Raw genomic sequence first — 15,000 nt, 5'->3', positions numbered from 1 at the left:
CTTCATTAATCCTTTCCAATGATATTTCATCTTCCATTGTATATTCCGTTCTCATCGCCTGTCTTTCTTCTATTCATCTTAAGCCCAACTTCGTCTGATAGTTCATGCATTCTGGTAAGCAAGTATTGCAAATCCTGTGGTGTTTTGCTAATAAGGACAGCCTCATCGGTATACTCTAGGTCTGGTAATTTCCTGTTACCAGTCCGGTACAATCATTCTCCACCATCTCCGGCTGTTCTATGCATTGCAAAATCCATGAGGAGGATGAACAACATAGGTGACAAATGCATTCCCTTGGAATTCTCCACTGCTCACTGGAAATTCATTCGATAGACTCCACTAATATTAACTTTGCATTTGTTATGCTCATGAACAGACTTACTTAAATTCACATACTTAAGAGGAAGTCCATAATAACGCAGGTTTCTTCACAAAATTGGCGATGCACACTATCAAAGGCTTTTACATAGTCCAGAAATGTCATCAAAAGTGGATTTCTATATTCTATGCATTATTGTACAACATGTCTCAAAATGAAAATTTGGTAAGTACAACCTTTGCCTTTTCTATGTTCTGCTTGTTCTTCTCTCAGCTTTTCCTCAATTTTTCTCTCTAGTCTCATTAGAATAAGAATACTATATATTTTCATAACAACTGTCGTAAGTATGATGCCCCTGTAATTATTGCAATCAGTCACATCTTTTTTTTTTTTTTTGCCGTTTTCACCAACACTCCTAACTCCCATTCATCAGGTTTTTCCTCTTCATGCTATATTCAACAAAATATCAGTAGTTATTCCATCATATCCATGGGCTTTCCATCTCTTGAGTTTTTTAATGATAGCTTCGACTTTAAACACACTGAATTCATTCATGGGCACATCAAGGTCTTCCTCAGCTTCAGGTATATCAATCATATTATTCCCTTCGTACTTCCTATTCATGACCTCAATAAACAGTTCCATCCAACGTTGTCTTTTTTCTTTTTCTGTTGCTATAATTGATACATCTCTCTTTTTCACTTGTATATGCTTCTTCTTCTTTGCCTCAGTGAAGATTTTGTTAATAATTCTATGAGCAATTCTTACACCATAGATACTCCCCGAATTCATAGCTTTGTCAGCGTCATTTGCTTTCCTGTTTAAATATTCTCTCCAGTCATTTCTGGATTTATTTTTTTACTTCACTATCCATACTGGAATACTTAGCATGCTCTACCTTGTAATATTCATTACCTCCTCGAAAACATTCAACAATCAATTTCTGTCTTTGTCTCCTTTTTATAGTATCCCACATATCCTTTTATATCCATGGGTTTCTCCTTGAAACTGCGAGTCCCAAAACTTCACTGCAAACTGTGTGATATATGTTCTTAATATCACACCATTCTTCATTAATTGACTGCTCTTCGTCTCTTAAGGTCTCCAAGACTGTAAATCGATTCCTACATGTCATTGCAAAGGTTTCTCTGTGCTCATCTTCTAGAAGCATAGTTGTATCAAACCCAGGTATTCTATCTATTTTTCTGTTGGGTACTTTCAGTTTTAATTTCAGTGTGGCAATGAGGAGCTGGTGATCAATACCAATATCTGCAACTCTATAGCTTCCTACATTTCTCAGAGTCCTCCTTCTCTCTTTATTTATGGCAATGTGATCTTTTTTTTTTTTTTTTTTTTTTTTTTTTTTTTTTTTTTTTTTTTTTTTTTGTAATTGCGACATGGTGAAGTCCATGTACATTTGTGGATGTCCATTTACTGGAAAAGAGTACCCCCAATGACAAGATTGTTTGTTGAACAGAAACTTATGAAATAGGATTCAATTTCATATGCAACTTCGCTAAGACCCTTAGCACCCATCAAATTCTCTATCCCTTGATTATTCCTACCGAATTTAACATTGAGGTCACCAATCCAAATTTTCATATCTGTCTGTAGTATTTCATCTATTAAACTCTGCAGTTCTTCATAGTATTCATCTTTTCTTACTTCAGGGGAATCATTTGTTGGTGCATAGTAAGTTATAATACTCATATTGCACTGCTTTAATATAAACTTTGCAAGTAACAATGTATTATTTACCGGTCTCCACTCAATTAATGCCTTTTCTGCTCTTGTGGTGATCATCATTCCTACCCCTTCTCTTCCAACTCAAACCGTTCTTTTAAATAGATATACTGTATATATTGTCTTGGTCTACATTCTAAGGTTTCCCTACCAATCCCCTTACAACGTTTTTCACTTAGGGCCAAGATATATAAACTATCTTTCATAAATTCACTTTTAAACTTAATGTAACTTCCCAATCTGATCCATGGTTCTAACATTACAATTTTAAATTTTTCTTTAGTATTTATAAATTGAGAGATTCTTAGCACCCCTATCTGTCCATGACTGGGGGCCATTCTGTCATCCTTTCTTTCCTCTGACTGACTAAATCCAAAGAGGAAACATTTGCTAGATTCATCAAAGGATAGCTACTTCCTTGTGATATATAGTGCCAATCTAAGGCAAGTGACCCCTGCCGGTCCAAACTAATTCGAGTAAGATCTACCTCCAGGCATCAGGAGTAGAAGCCGAAAAGACATCTTATTCGTCACCTGAAACCCAATCTGTCACCCTGCTGCCAGTAACTTCATCAACATTTAGGGAGTCATTTCCTATAAAGCCAATGGTCTCTGTATTCCACCAAATTGCTCATCCGCTTATATAACCGTTGGCAAGCATGTATTGCTAAGATATACCGCTTAGCTCGGTACTGCTAAAATATACCGCCTAGCATGATAGGATATACTGTTTCGCACGGTTTGATATACCGCCTAGCTTAGTGTATTTATATGTATGTATATATATATATATATATATATATATATATATATATATATATATATATATATATATATATATATAATATATATATATATATATATATATATATATATAAATATGTGTGTATATATATACATAAATATATGTGTATATGTATTATATATATATATATATATATATATATATATATATATATATATATATATATATATATATATATATATATATATATATATATATACACAGTCAGCGCGGATCACTGTGCAAACTCAGAAAATATGCAAGAAAAAATCAGAATGCATTGATAAAAGAATAAAAAAAACATAGTTGAAGACTTACGCCGTCAATGCTACTTCCTGATGGGGAAGCCCTTGGCCTTGATGACCTGCTGGAGTCGCTTGGGGACAGAATCGGCCAAGTTTTGACAGTGGGAATCGGGAATTTCCTCCCACACTTTACGTATGGCTACGTTAAGCTTTGGAATAGTAGACGTGTCTTCCTGACGAAGGCGTGCCTTCATGATCCCCCATAGGTTTTCTATGGGGGATATATCTGGTGACTGACCAGGCCAATCCTCTATGAACTCCACCTTGCCCTTTTTGAGCCACTGCTTAACCGCCTTAGAGGTATGGCAAGGGGCGCCGTCCTGTTGAAGGATCTCACACCCAGTTTTTGCAAAACATTCCCCTCAATTCTCCTGAAGAAGCTTGATATAGCGCTGGGAGTTGACAGTCTGGCCGTTAGGGAGTATCACTAAATTCCCTAACCCGCCGTATCCAAAGGCACCCCACACCATAAGATATGGAGGGTGCTTAACACTCGTCACCATCAGGTGGGGATCGCAAGCTGACGCAGTAGGAGACTTCCACACCTTCGTGCCCTTGCTTTCACTTATGCAAAAGGTTGCCTCATCGGTCCAAAGGACCTTATGCCATTGAACAAGGTCCCAGTCTTTATGTCCCTTGGCAAATTGGACACGACGGCGCCTTTGTTTCGCAGTGACGAGGGGCTTCACACGAGCTTTTACTTTGGAGTAATTCAAGCGCTTCTGAATGTTCTCTTGAATTGTTCGGACAGACGTCGCCAAGAAGCTTAGGATTCTTATTCTTCAGTTCCTTAGCTGTTATGGAAGGAGTAATGTCCAACTCACGCTTTAGAAGCTTCAAAGCCCTCGGGGATATCTTTAGGGCCTTGCCCCCAGCATGTTTGTGCACGGGAACTTTATCACCACCGCCCTCAGCATGCCATTTTTTCAAGAGTCGAGACACAGTTGACTCAGTCACACCCGTATGGTTGGCTATTTCTCTATTATTCTTACCAACTTTATGCAATTCAATCGCTCTTACAATGTTATCACGATCTGTACGATTTCCAGGCATCGTAAAAAGGGCAGGGCACGCCCCAACACACAGCAAAATTTCACAAAAAACGAAAAAAAAAATGAGGTTCCGCGGAGGAAAACACTTGCACCGACGTTCATTAACATACTAACTGATTTTTCCCCTGATAGCAGCAGCGTAGGTGGATGTCTGAAGGTTGCCAATTAGTCATTTTCTCCCGCGCGATTTTTTTTCACCAGATATCGTAGGGGTCCCAAAAACGCGGATTGTTGTGCAAACTTTTAAAGTTTGCACAACGAGTATATATATATATATATATATATATATATATATATATATATATATATATATATATATATATATACATGTATATATATATACATATATAGATAGATAGATAGATAGATTGATAGATAGATAGATATAATATATCTATATATATATACATACATAATATATATATATATATATATATATATATATATATATATATCTATATATATATATATATATATATATATATATATATATATGTACAGTATATATATATATATATATATATATATATATATATATATATATATATATATGTGTGTGTGTGTCACTGTCTATATAAGCTTGCCGACCAGGGTTCGATTCCCGGCCGGAGCCAAGCTCTTGTCTTTGTGAGATTTTGCCTGGGGCTCTGATCCCGAGGTCGTTAAGAGAATCCAGACATTAATATATCAAAATTTATCATATATATATATATATATATATATATATATATATATATATATATATATATATTTATATATATATATAAAAGTATTATTTGGAGACAATGGAAACGAACCCATTCATATGTCTTTTGGCGTACTGAAAATGCATATCAACATCTGATGTTTTAAAATAGAATATGAACTAACCTTGCTGTAAAAAAATATTCCAGTTGTAAGGAGAAGTTCATCCTTTTTATTATCTTCTTTACATATTTTTTTCTTTTGGTATAAACCCGTCCGATTTCAAACTGAGATCCAGCCAAAGTCAAGCCCTTTCTGCTCACAAAAGCAAAAATCTAATGCCGGAAACCAAACCACGGGCTTCACCTCGAATATTCTTGGCAATTGAATGTTAAAATGACCATAGCACTCTAGTCCATTTTTGTACACTGCTGAGTACCCTTCAATTTTATAATTAATTATTTCCAAGAACCATTACATTAAAATGTACTGCTTAATATATATAAATATTTGGCCTTCAATGTTGCATTGAAAGTTTGTCAGTGATATTTAATTTAGCATTTCGTATAACATTATTAAGTTTTGTTTGCGAATTATTGCGTCCTAACAATATTTTTCAAAAGAAAAAATCTTATTCTTGGAAAACATACGTGATATTTATATACAGTGGTATCTTCTGAAATACATAAAGCATTAATTCATTTTTCTATTGGTATTTGAGAAGGGCAGAATTTTTCTGTGGAATTTATTCTTGGGGGTTAAGTAAATTTCTTACTGAATTCAGTATGTATATTTATCTATAGTTGAGTGTGCAGATAAGAAAACTACCGTATTATAAATTGCCTAGTGTTACAAACTCAGCAATGAGTAATTATTACGGTCAATGCGGATTTCGAGTTTAAGTATGAATACCAGAATGCAACAGGATTATGCACAATGGTAAAGTCTATAGTCTGTAATTTTTCGACACGGAAACATATGTTCGAATCATGGCCTAGCAAACTCACTTATTATAAAAAGTAATTACTATTGAGTATTTATTCCTGATCTGGAGTAAATTCGATATATTCAATTTTAGACTTCATTGTTGAATGTATGCAAGTCAGGTGTTCTACTGACAGAATTTTCACAAATAACCATATGTTACAAACACCGCTATAAGCTATGATGGTGGACATGGGTTGGTTTCGATTTTGTATATATACCTGAATTCGACAGGAATGTGTACAGCAGAACAGAAATGAACCTTTATCTCTCTGTATTGATAGTTTAATGGTATAGTATAAAGTCAGGCATTGTTTCGACCCAGAGGCATAGGAATTTCCATCAGAATATTTATTCACAAAGTTAAGGGAATATGATCTGCAATTAAAGTTGTCACCTCATAGTTGAACGTATGAAAGTCACCTGCGCTAGTGAGAAAAAACCACATTATATATATATATATATATATATATATATATATATATATATATATATATATATGTGTGTGTGTATATATATATATATATATACATATATATATATATATCCATATGTATATATATATATATATATATATATATATATATATATGTATATATGTATATACATTTGGATATATATATATATATATATATATATATATATATATATATATATATATATATATATGTATGTATGTGTGTGTGTGTGTGTTTGCCTATGTGTATGTGTATTTCTATTGAAATGTATATAATTTTGTATCTATATATGCATGCATATTCAATTATTTATGTCTATACATGGGTATGCCCTAAAGAATTTTGTTTTAATAATGTATAAGTGTATATATATATATATATATATATATATATATATATATATATATATATATATATGTATATATATATATATATATATATATATATACTCATATACACACACAGACACACACACATTAGCATTATTATTGATTTTTTAATTAATAGATCTCAAAGAGTTGTTGTTTATGGGCACCATAGTGAGTATAGGAATGTGATATCTGGTGTTCCACAAGGTAGTGTTCTTGGCCCATCACTTTTCATACTATTTACACATGACATGTGGTTTGGCCTAGAAAACAAGCTTGTTGCATATGCAGATGATGCTACTCTCTTTGGATCAATTCCATCCCCTGAATGTAGATCTGGGGTTGGTGATTCCCTTAATAGAGGTTTAGCTAAAATTAGTGCATGGTGCAAATTATGGGGTATGAAGTTGAATCCTAAAAAAACTCAAAGTATGATTGTAAGTAGGTCAAGGACGGTGGCTCCTCAACATCTGGATCTCAGTATTGATAATGTTTCTTTTAATTTGTATGACTCTTTTAAAATTTTTGGTGTGATTTTCGACAGAAAATTTACTTTTGAGAAACACATTAGGTCTGCGTCTTCTTCAATTGCACAAAAAATTGGCTTATTGAGAAAGTCTTTTAAGATTTTCGGTGATCAATCTATTCTGAAGTGTTTAAATTCTTTCATTCTACCTTGTTTTAAGTATTGTTCTCCTGTCTGGTGTTCAGCTGATGATTCTCATCTTAATTTGTTGGACAGAAACTTACGGTCTATTAAATTTCTTATTCCTGATCTAGATATTAATCTTTCGCACCGTCGTTCAATTAGTCCGTTATACATGTTGCATAAGATTCTTCATAACTCTGACCATCCTTTACATTCAGATGTCCCTGGACAATTCTATCCTTTGTGCAATACTAGGCAGGCAGTTAATTCTAATAGCCAGGACTTCTCCATCATAAGGCTCTATACTACACAGTATTATAGAAGTTTTATTCTAGCTGTTACCAAGTTGTGGAATGATCTTCCTAATCGGGTAGTTGAATCAGTAGAACTTCAAAAGTTCAAAATTGGAGCAAATGTTTTAATGTTGACCAGGCTGACATGAGTCTTTTTATAGTTTATTTATGATATATCTGTTTTTGACGTTGTTAATAATTTATATATGATATATCTATTTTGACGTTATTACTGTTTTTAGAATGATTTATTGTTAATTTGTTTTCATCATTTATTTCCTTATTTCCTTTCCTCACTGGGCTATTTTTCCCTATTGGAGCCCTTGGCCTTATAGCATCTTGCTTTTCCAACTAGGGTTGTAGCTTGGCTAGTAATAATATATATATATATATATATATATATATATATATATATATATATATATATATATATACATATATATATGTATATATATATGTATATATATATATATATATATATATATATATATATATATATATATATATGTGTGTGTGTGTGTGTATATATATATATATATATATATATATATATATATATATATATATATATATATATATATATGTATGTATATATATATATATATATATATATATATATATATATATATGTATATATATGTATGTATGTATATATATATATCTGTATGTGTACACGTGCGCATGTGCCTGAAAGGATTTTGTCCTATATGTATGTATATTTTTTCGTTCATGTAAATAACTTTATGATTACATGTGACGTGAAACATAAGTTCCTAAGATTTTGGATAACGGAGAATACGATGGTATTCCCTGCGGGTATAGAACTTAATATGGCGCAGAGCGAAAAGCCCTCAAACCGAGGAGGCTGCCAAATTGAAATTTTTTGGGAACCAGTTTGTCCTCATATTTGCTTACTTCTACGCCATTTTTCTTCATTTCATACCGATTAGATTTTACCTTTATCTATTAACTTCCTTTTCAATTCATATTATTAATGATTATAATATTATAAATCCAGCAGAAAAAAACTAAATGAATTAATAACCTGATGATCTCAGATGTATTAATATTATTGCATTGCCAATCTCATGAAATTCCAGCTATATAGATTTAGAGTGAAAGTGTGTGAAGCGCCATTAAGTGATAACTGAAAGGCGAGGTGAATGCAATTAAACTTTATTAAACAGACAGCGAGCTTATATACCAGGACTTGCGAGCAAGAACGTCACAAAAATTCAAACAAAATTAAAAATGAGCTATCAGGCTAATACAGTTTGGTTTATTAACAGTGCAAGGACAAAAAAGCGTGTGATGAGATAAAAAAGCAAAAATCGTTTGAGTGTACGAGTGTGTCTTAAGCATTTGCGGTACATAGCTCCCCTCCCCTAAAAATGACTTACATGTGAAATAGAGAGCCCTGCTCTTGAGAGGCTTCCTGTAAGCAGGCCATTTGGCAGGAGATATGCAGGTTTTAGGGGATCAATGGAGACCCAGTCTTCTTTTCCATGAATGGTGATGAAGAAAATCTTTGGCGTATGATGGATCATGAGGAAAGGGCTTGTGTAAGGGGCAGGAAAACGTGCAATGCCGAGTGCAGATCTGTTGTTATGTGTTGCTTCACTGTGGGCTAGTAAGTCTGGCGGCACAGAGTAAATTTTCACACAACATGGCATTAGCACTGGAGATTGTTGGAGGAGGTTGCAGACAAAATAAATTCATCAAGAACGACCAACGGCTCACCATACGCCATTTCAGCTGCCGAAAGATCCAGTGAGTCCTTAGGAGTGGTTCCTAGTCCCAAGAGGACAATAGGGAGGCTGAATAACCAGTTGCTTTGAGGGTTCAATGAAGATGTTCAACTATTCCGTTGGCAGCAGGGTTGTAAGGAATTGTCTGATGTAGGGGGAGGCCTAGGAGATTCGATAATGATGTCCACAATTCAAAGGTGAAAGTGATACCCCTGTCAGAGGTAATATTCTCAGGGATACCGAATCTCGCTATCCACCCTTGAGGTGGATGTTGCCGTCAATGATAATAGACAGGTAATGATGTCCTTGTATTGGGGGTAGGAGACCTACTACCCTTACATGAATGTGGGCAAAACGATGCTGAGGTTGAGGAAAGGATCCCATTCCTGAATATGTGTGTTGATGTACTTTAGAGGTGTGGCATGAAGTACAGGCGCATACCCAATTATGAGCATCATTAGCAATGCAGTACCAAATGAACTTCATTTTCAGTTGCTGCGCTGGGGATTGGCGCAAGGGATGTGAAAGGCCATGAATGAAATCAAACACCTGTTGGCGCATGGGAGCAGGTATCCATGGTCTTAGTCTATCAGTACTTACATAACAGAGGAGGGTGGCGTTGGGGTCGTCGAGGGGGATATCTTTCCATAGGATGGATGTGCAGGATGTCCTACATACTTGGTACTGTTCATCGTTTCGTTAGGTCTCTGCCAAGGTATCTAATCCAGGTGTATAACAGCCAATGTGTTTTTTGACACGGCATTGGCAACGTAATTCATTTTTTCAGGGGTCATGTTGAAGAGTGCAATTTTATTCAGCCACGGCAGAGAGATGTCAGCGTTGACGGGCGGCCCAGGCATTGGGCTGTCGAGTGTAGGCGTGCAACAGAGGCATGTGGTTTGTGCAAATGACGAAGGGCGTAGCTTCTAAGATGATGTGAAAGTGGCGTACAGTCAAGTGCTACTCCAGCAATTTGCAGTTGAAGGCAAAGAAGCCTTGAATTGTTTTCTACTTAAGAAAGTCAATGGGTGGGGTGAGCCGTTAACTGCCTGCTCGAGTATTGCATCAATAGTGACGTCGCTGGCACCAGTGGAGAGAAGGAGAGGTGCAAGTGGCATGGGAAAAGTATGAGCATCAGCGGATCATAAGGCATTCTTTTCATTGCAGAAGGCTGCTTCTTGAAGGGGACCCCACTTCAGGTCTTTTGGCTTGCTCTTGATGGTGGTTTATAGAGGGCCCAGAGTCTCGGCGATGGGTAGTTGGAAACAGGGATAATAGTTGATCATACCCAAGAATTCTTGCAGTGCTTTGATGGTTGATGGTGTAAGGAAGTTCTGAACGGCTGCTATCTTGTCAGGGAGGAGGTGGACTGCTTCAGGAGTGATGTGGTGCCCTAAGAATGATATTTCACTGACATCAAAGGTACACTTGGGGTACCAGACTACAAGGCCATTCTGTTGTAGGTGGTCGAACACGATGCATAGGTGATGGAGGTATACCTCCTTGGAGGAAAAGAAGACAAGTATGTCGTCCACGCAACATACACATGTGACGGGCCGAGAGAAGGTTCTGACTCAAAGACAGGTTGAAAGCAACTGATTAAATTTATTATAGAACTCTCCTTTATATACAAAAGCTCAAAGCAACAAGAAATTTCATGTTAAAAAAAACAGACACTGTTACAGAGGAGAAACACAGACATGTTTATTCTGGTTCTTTTTAGTGCGAGGGAAGAGCGAAGATACAAGCATAATATATACACAAAATGAACTATGTATGATCGTGTGACACACGGTTGGTACATGGCTCCCCCCCTGAAAATGACATACTGTACATGTTAAATAGGGCGCCCTGATCTAGAGAGGCGAACTGTAGGCGGGTCATCTGGCAGGAGATAAGCAGGTTTTAGACGATCAATGGAGACCCAGTCTTCTTTGCCACGAATGTTTAGTAGGAAGGCTTTCGGACTGCGTCGGATCACAAGGAAAGGGCCCGTGTAAGGGGGCATTAACGTTGGCTTGCTAGTGTCGTTGCGCAGGAAGACATGCGTTGCAGAGTGCAAGTCTGTTGGTATGTGATGCTTCGCTGGAGGCTTGTAAGTCTGGCGGCACAGAGTAAATTTTCCCATGACGTGACGTATGCGCTGGAGATTCTCGGAGGAGGTTGTAGAAGGAAAAAATTCAGCAGGGACGACCAACGGGTCGCCATGCACCATTTCAGCTGCCGAGACGTCGAGGGCATCTTTAGGAGTGGTCCTTAGTCCCAGGAGGACCCAGGGAAGCTGAGTAAACCGTTTGGAATCCTTGCAGCGGGACATCAAAGCTGCTTTGAGGGTGCGATGAAAACGTTCAACCATTCCATTGGCAGCGGGGTTGTAGGCCGTTATCTGATGTAGGGTGATGCCCAGGAGATTCGCTAATGATGTCCATAATTGAGAGGTGAAAGTGGTACCCCTGTCAGAAGTAATATGCTCAGGGATACCAAATCTTGCAATCCATCCTGAGAGTAAAGCATATGTACATGAGGTGGACGTTGCAGATTTTATGGGAATGGCTTCAGGCCAACGAGTGGAGTGGTCGATGACGGTAAACAGGTAACGATGTCCTTGTGATGTGGGTAGGGGGCCTACAACGTCGACGTGAATGTGTGCGAAACGACGCTGAGGTTGAGGAAAGGTGCCCTCTCCTGAATCCGTGTGTCGATGTACTTTGGAAGTTTGGCAAGAAGTACAGGCGCGGACCCAATCCTTAGCTTCCTTAGAAATGCCGTGCCAAATGAACTTCACCTTCAGCAGCTGTGCAGTAGAACGGCACGAGGGATGTGAAAGGCCGTGAATTAAATCAAACACCTGCCGGCGCATGGGAGCAGGAATCCAAGGTCGCGGTCTACCAGTACTGACGTCACAGGGGAGGGTGGTGTTGGAGTCTTCGAGGGGTAAGTCTTCCCAATGGGGGGACGTGCAGGATGTCCTACATGCTTGATACTCTGGATCCTGTCGTTGGGCTTCAGCCAGGGCGTTGTAATCCAATCCCAGTTGAACGGCAGCCAACGTGTTTCTTGATAGGGCATCGGCAACGCGATTCATTTTCCCAGGGACGTATTGAAGGGTGCAATTGTATTCAGCCACGGCGGAGAGATGTCACCGTTGCCGGGCGGACCAGGCGTCAGACTGCCGAGTGAAGGCGTGCACCAGAGGCCTGTGGTCTGTGTGAACAACGAAGGGTGTACATTCTAAGAAATGGCTAAAGTGACGGACAGCCAAGTGCACCGCCAACAATTCGCGATCGAAGGTAGAATAACCTGATTCTGCCTTGGACAGTTTTCTGCTGAAGAAGGCCAATGGGCAGGGCGAGACGTTGACCACCTGTTCGAGTACTGCACCAATAGCGACGTCGCTGGCATCGGTGGAGAGAAGGAGAGGGGCATGTGGGATAAGAAAAGTGAGAGCCGCAGTGGTTGATAGGGCCTTCTTTGCATTGCAGAAGGCTGCTTCTTGAAGGGGACCCACCTTCAGGTCCATTGGCTTGCCCTTGAGGGAGGCGTAGAGGGGAGCAAGAGTGGCGACAATGGCTGGCAGAAAACGGTGATAATAGTTGATCATGTCCAAGAATTCCTGCAGAGCTTTGACGGTCGAGGGCGCGAGGAAGTCCTGAACGGCTACTACCTTCTCAGGGAGGGGATGGACTCCTTCAGGAGTGAGGCGGTGCCCTAAGAACGACACTTCGTTGGCGCCAAAGGTACACTTGTCGTACTGGACTACAAGGCCGTTTTGTTGCAGGCAGTCGAGCACGAAGCGCAGGTGAGGGAGGTGTTCCTCTTTTGAGGAGGAGAACACAAGTATGTCGTCCACATAACATACACAGAAAGGGAGGTCCCCTAAGATGCCATCTATGAGACGTTGAAACGTGGCCCCAGCATTATGAAGGCCAAAACAGGAGTAGCTGAAGGTGTATGTACCAAACGGAGTGGTGATGGCGGTCTTGGGAATGTCTTCTGGGTTCATAGGTACCTGATAATACCCCTTCAGGAGGTCGAGCGTAGAGAAAACCTTCGCTTTGTGCAGGTAGGGGGTCACGTCGGCAATGTTTGGGAGGGGGTAGTGATCCATGTTCAGGTGCCTGTAATCCTCGTACGGACGGAGGGAGCCATCTTTCTTCAGAACGATGTGTAAGGGTGACGACCATGGGCTGGAGGCCTTTTGGTAAAGGCCCATTTCCTCCATTTCGGCGAACGTCCGTTTGGTGGCTGCCAATCGTTCCGGTGCCAGCCGTCTGAATTTCGCGAAGACTGGGGTCCCGTGGTCTTGATATGGTGATAAATACCGTTTATGGCAGGAACCGCAGGCGTTTGGCGAAGTTCTGGACGGAAAACTTCCGGGTACGACGTGAGGAGGTGGGCGTAGGCATCCGTGGGTGCGCTGATGTGGAGAGTGAGGTTAGAGGGGGCAGGCTGAAGAGGTGTCGACAAGTACGAGTCTGTGTTGACCAATCATCGGTGGGCGACATCGACCAGAAGGTGGAAATGAGAGGGGAAATCCGCACCGAGGATTGGCAATGTGACATCAGCAACGAGAAACTTCCAATCCAATTTACCGTTTCTGAACGATAATGTGAGGTTCTCATAACCGTAGGTGGGTATCGCAGATCCGTTGGCAGCTACCAAGCGGACGTTGGCAGACGTAGACAGACTACGTCGTGTCCTGAAGAGTTCCCTTGGCAAAAGAGAACGACAAGCACCCATGTCTACCAAAAATCGTACGCCTGTTCCTGCACCATGTAAAAAGAAAAGATTAGAAACATGGGAGGCCACCACCACGAGTGATGGCCTACTTACACATTTTTTGGCCATTGACAAGCCTTGGCACATTTCTTCGCGGTAGCCCCGAATCTGAAGTGGTAGTAGCAAAACTGCGGCGGATGGGAGGTAGTAAGTGGCTGTAGAAGCTGTTGGTTGGGGCGCGAGCGATTGTTGGGTGGTGGGTGGCTTTGTCGCAGCTTCGGTACGTCACGGGGTAGGCGTGTATGTCCTACAGCATTCACGTCAGCTTTGGTTGACGTTGAATAGGCATCCTCTTCGTCAGGGGTGGAGGCGTTGATGGAGGTCTTGAAGTGGCTTTGGTCATCAAGTCCTTTATGGGTAAACTATCGACATCGGGTATGGCAGCGCGTATAGGTCCGGGTAAACGGTGTATCCAAAGGGCACGAAGTAGGTTCACCTCACGAGGAGAGCTGTCTGCGGCAGGTTGCAGGCGAGCGATACTGGTCATTTCCCTTTGGTCCCCCAACGGTTGTTGCGAGAGCTGAAAAAGCTTTGCTATACGGGCGGCTGGCGACGGCGAGTACTGCTGCAGAAGGTATGTTTTGAGGGCATCATACGCTATTGGGGTGTCTCCTTGTTCACAAAGTCAGTCGGATATTTCCGGGAAAGTGTCCTCGGGTATCGCCGCGGGAACATAATCTGCTTTGGTGGTTGAGCGAGTCACGCCCTTGATGCAAAACTGGACTTCTGCGCGCTGAAACCAATCAAACGCCTCTCCGCAGGCGAATGATGAAAGTTTCAATGGGGGAGTCACAGCAATAACTTCAGTAGAGTCCTCCATAGTACCAACGATAGA

This window comes from Palaemon carinicauda, chromosome 6 (genome assembly GCF_036898095.1).
Source record: "Palaemon carinicauda isolate YSFRI2023 chromosome 6, ASM3689809v2, whole genome shotgun sequence".
Taxonomy (NCBI): domain Eukaryota; kingdom Metazoa; phylum Arthropoda; class Malacostraca; order Decapoda; family Palaemonidae; genus Palaemon; species Palaemon carinicauda.
This window is presented reverse-complemented; position numbering follows the sequence as displayed.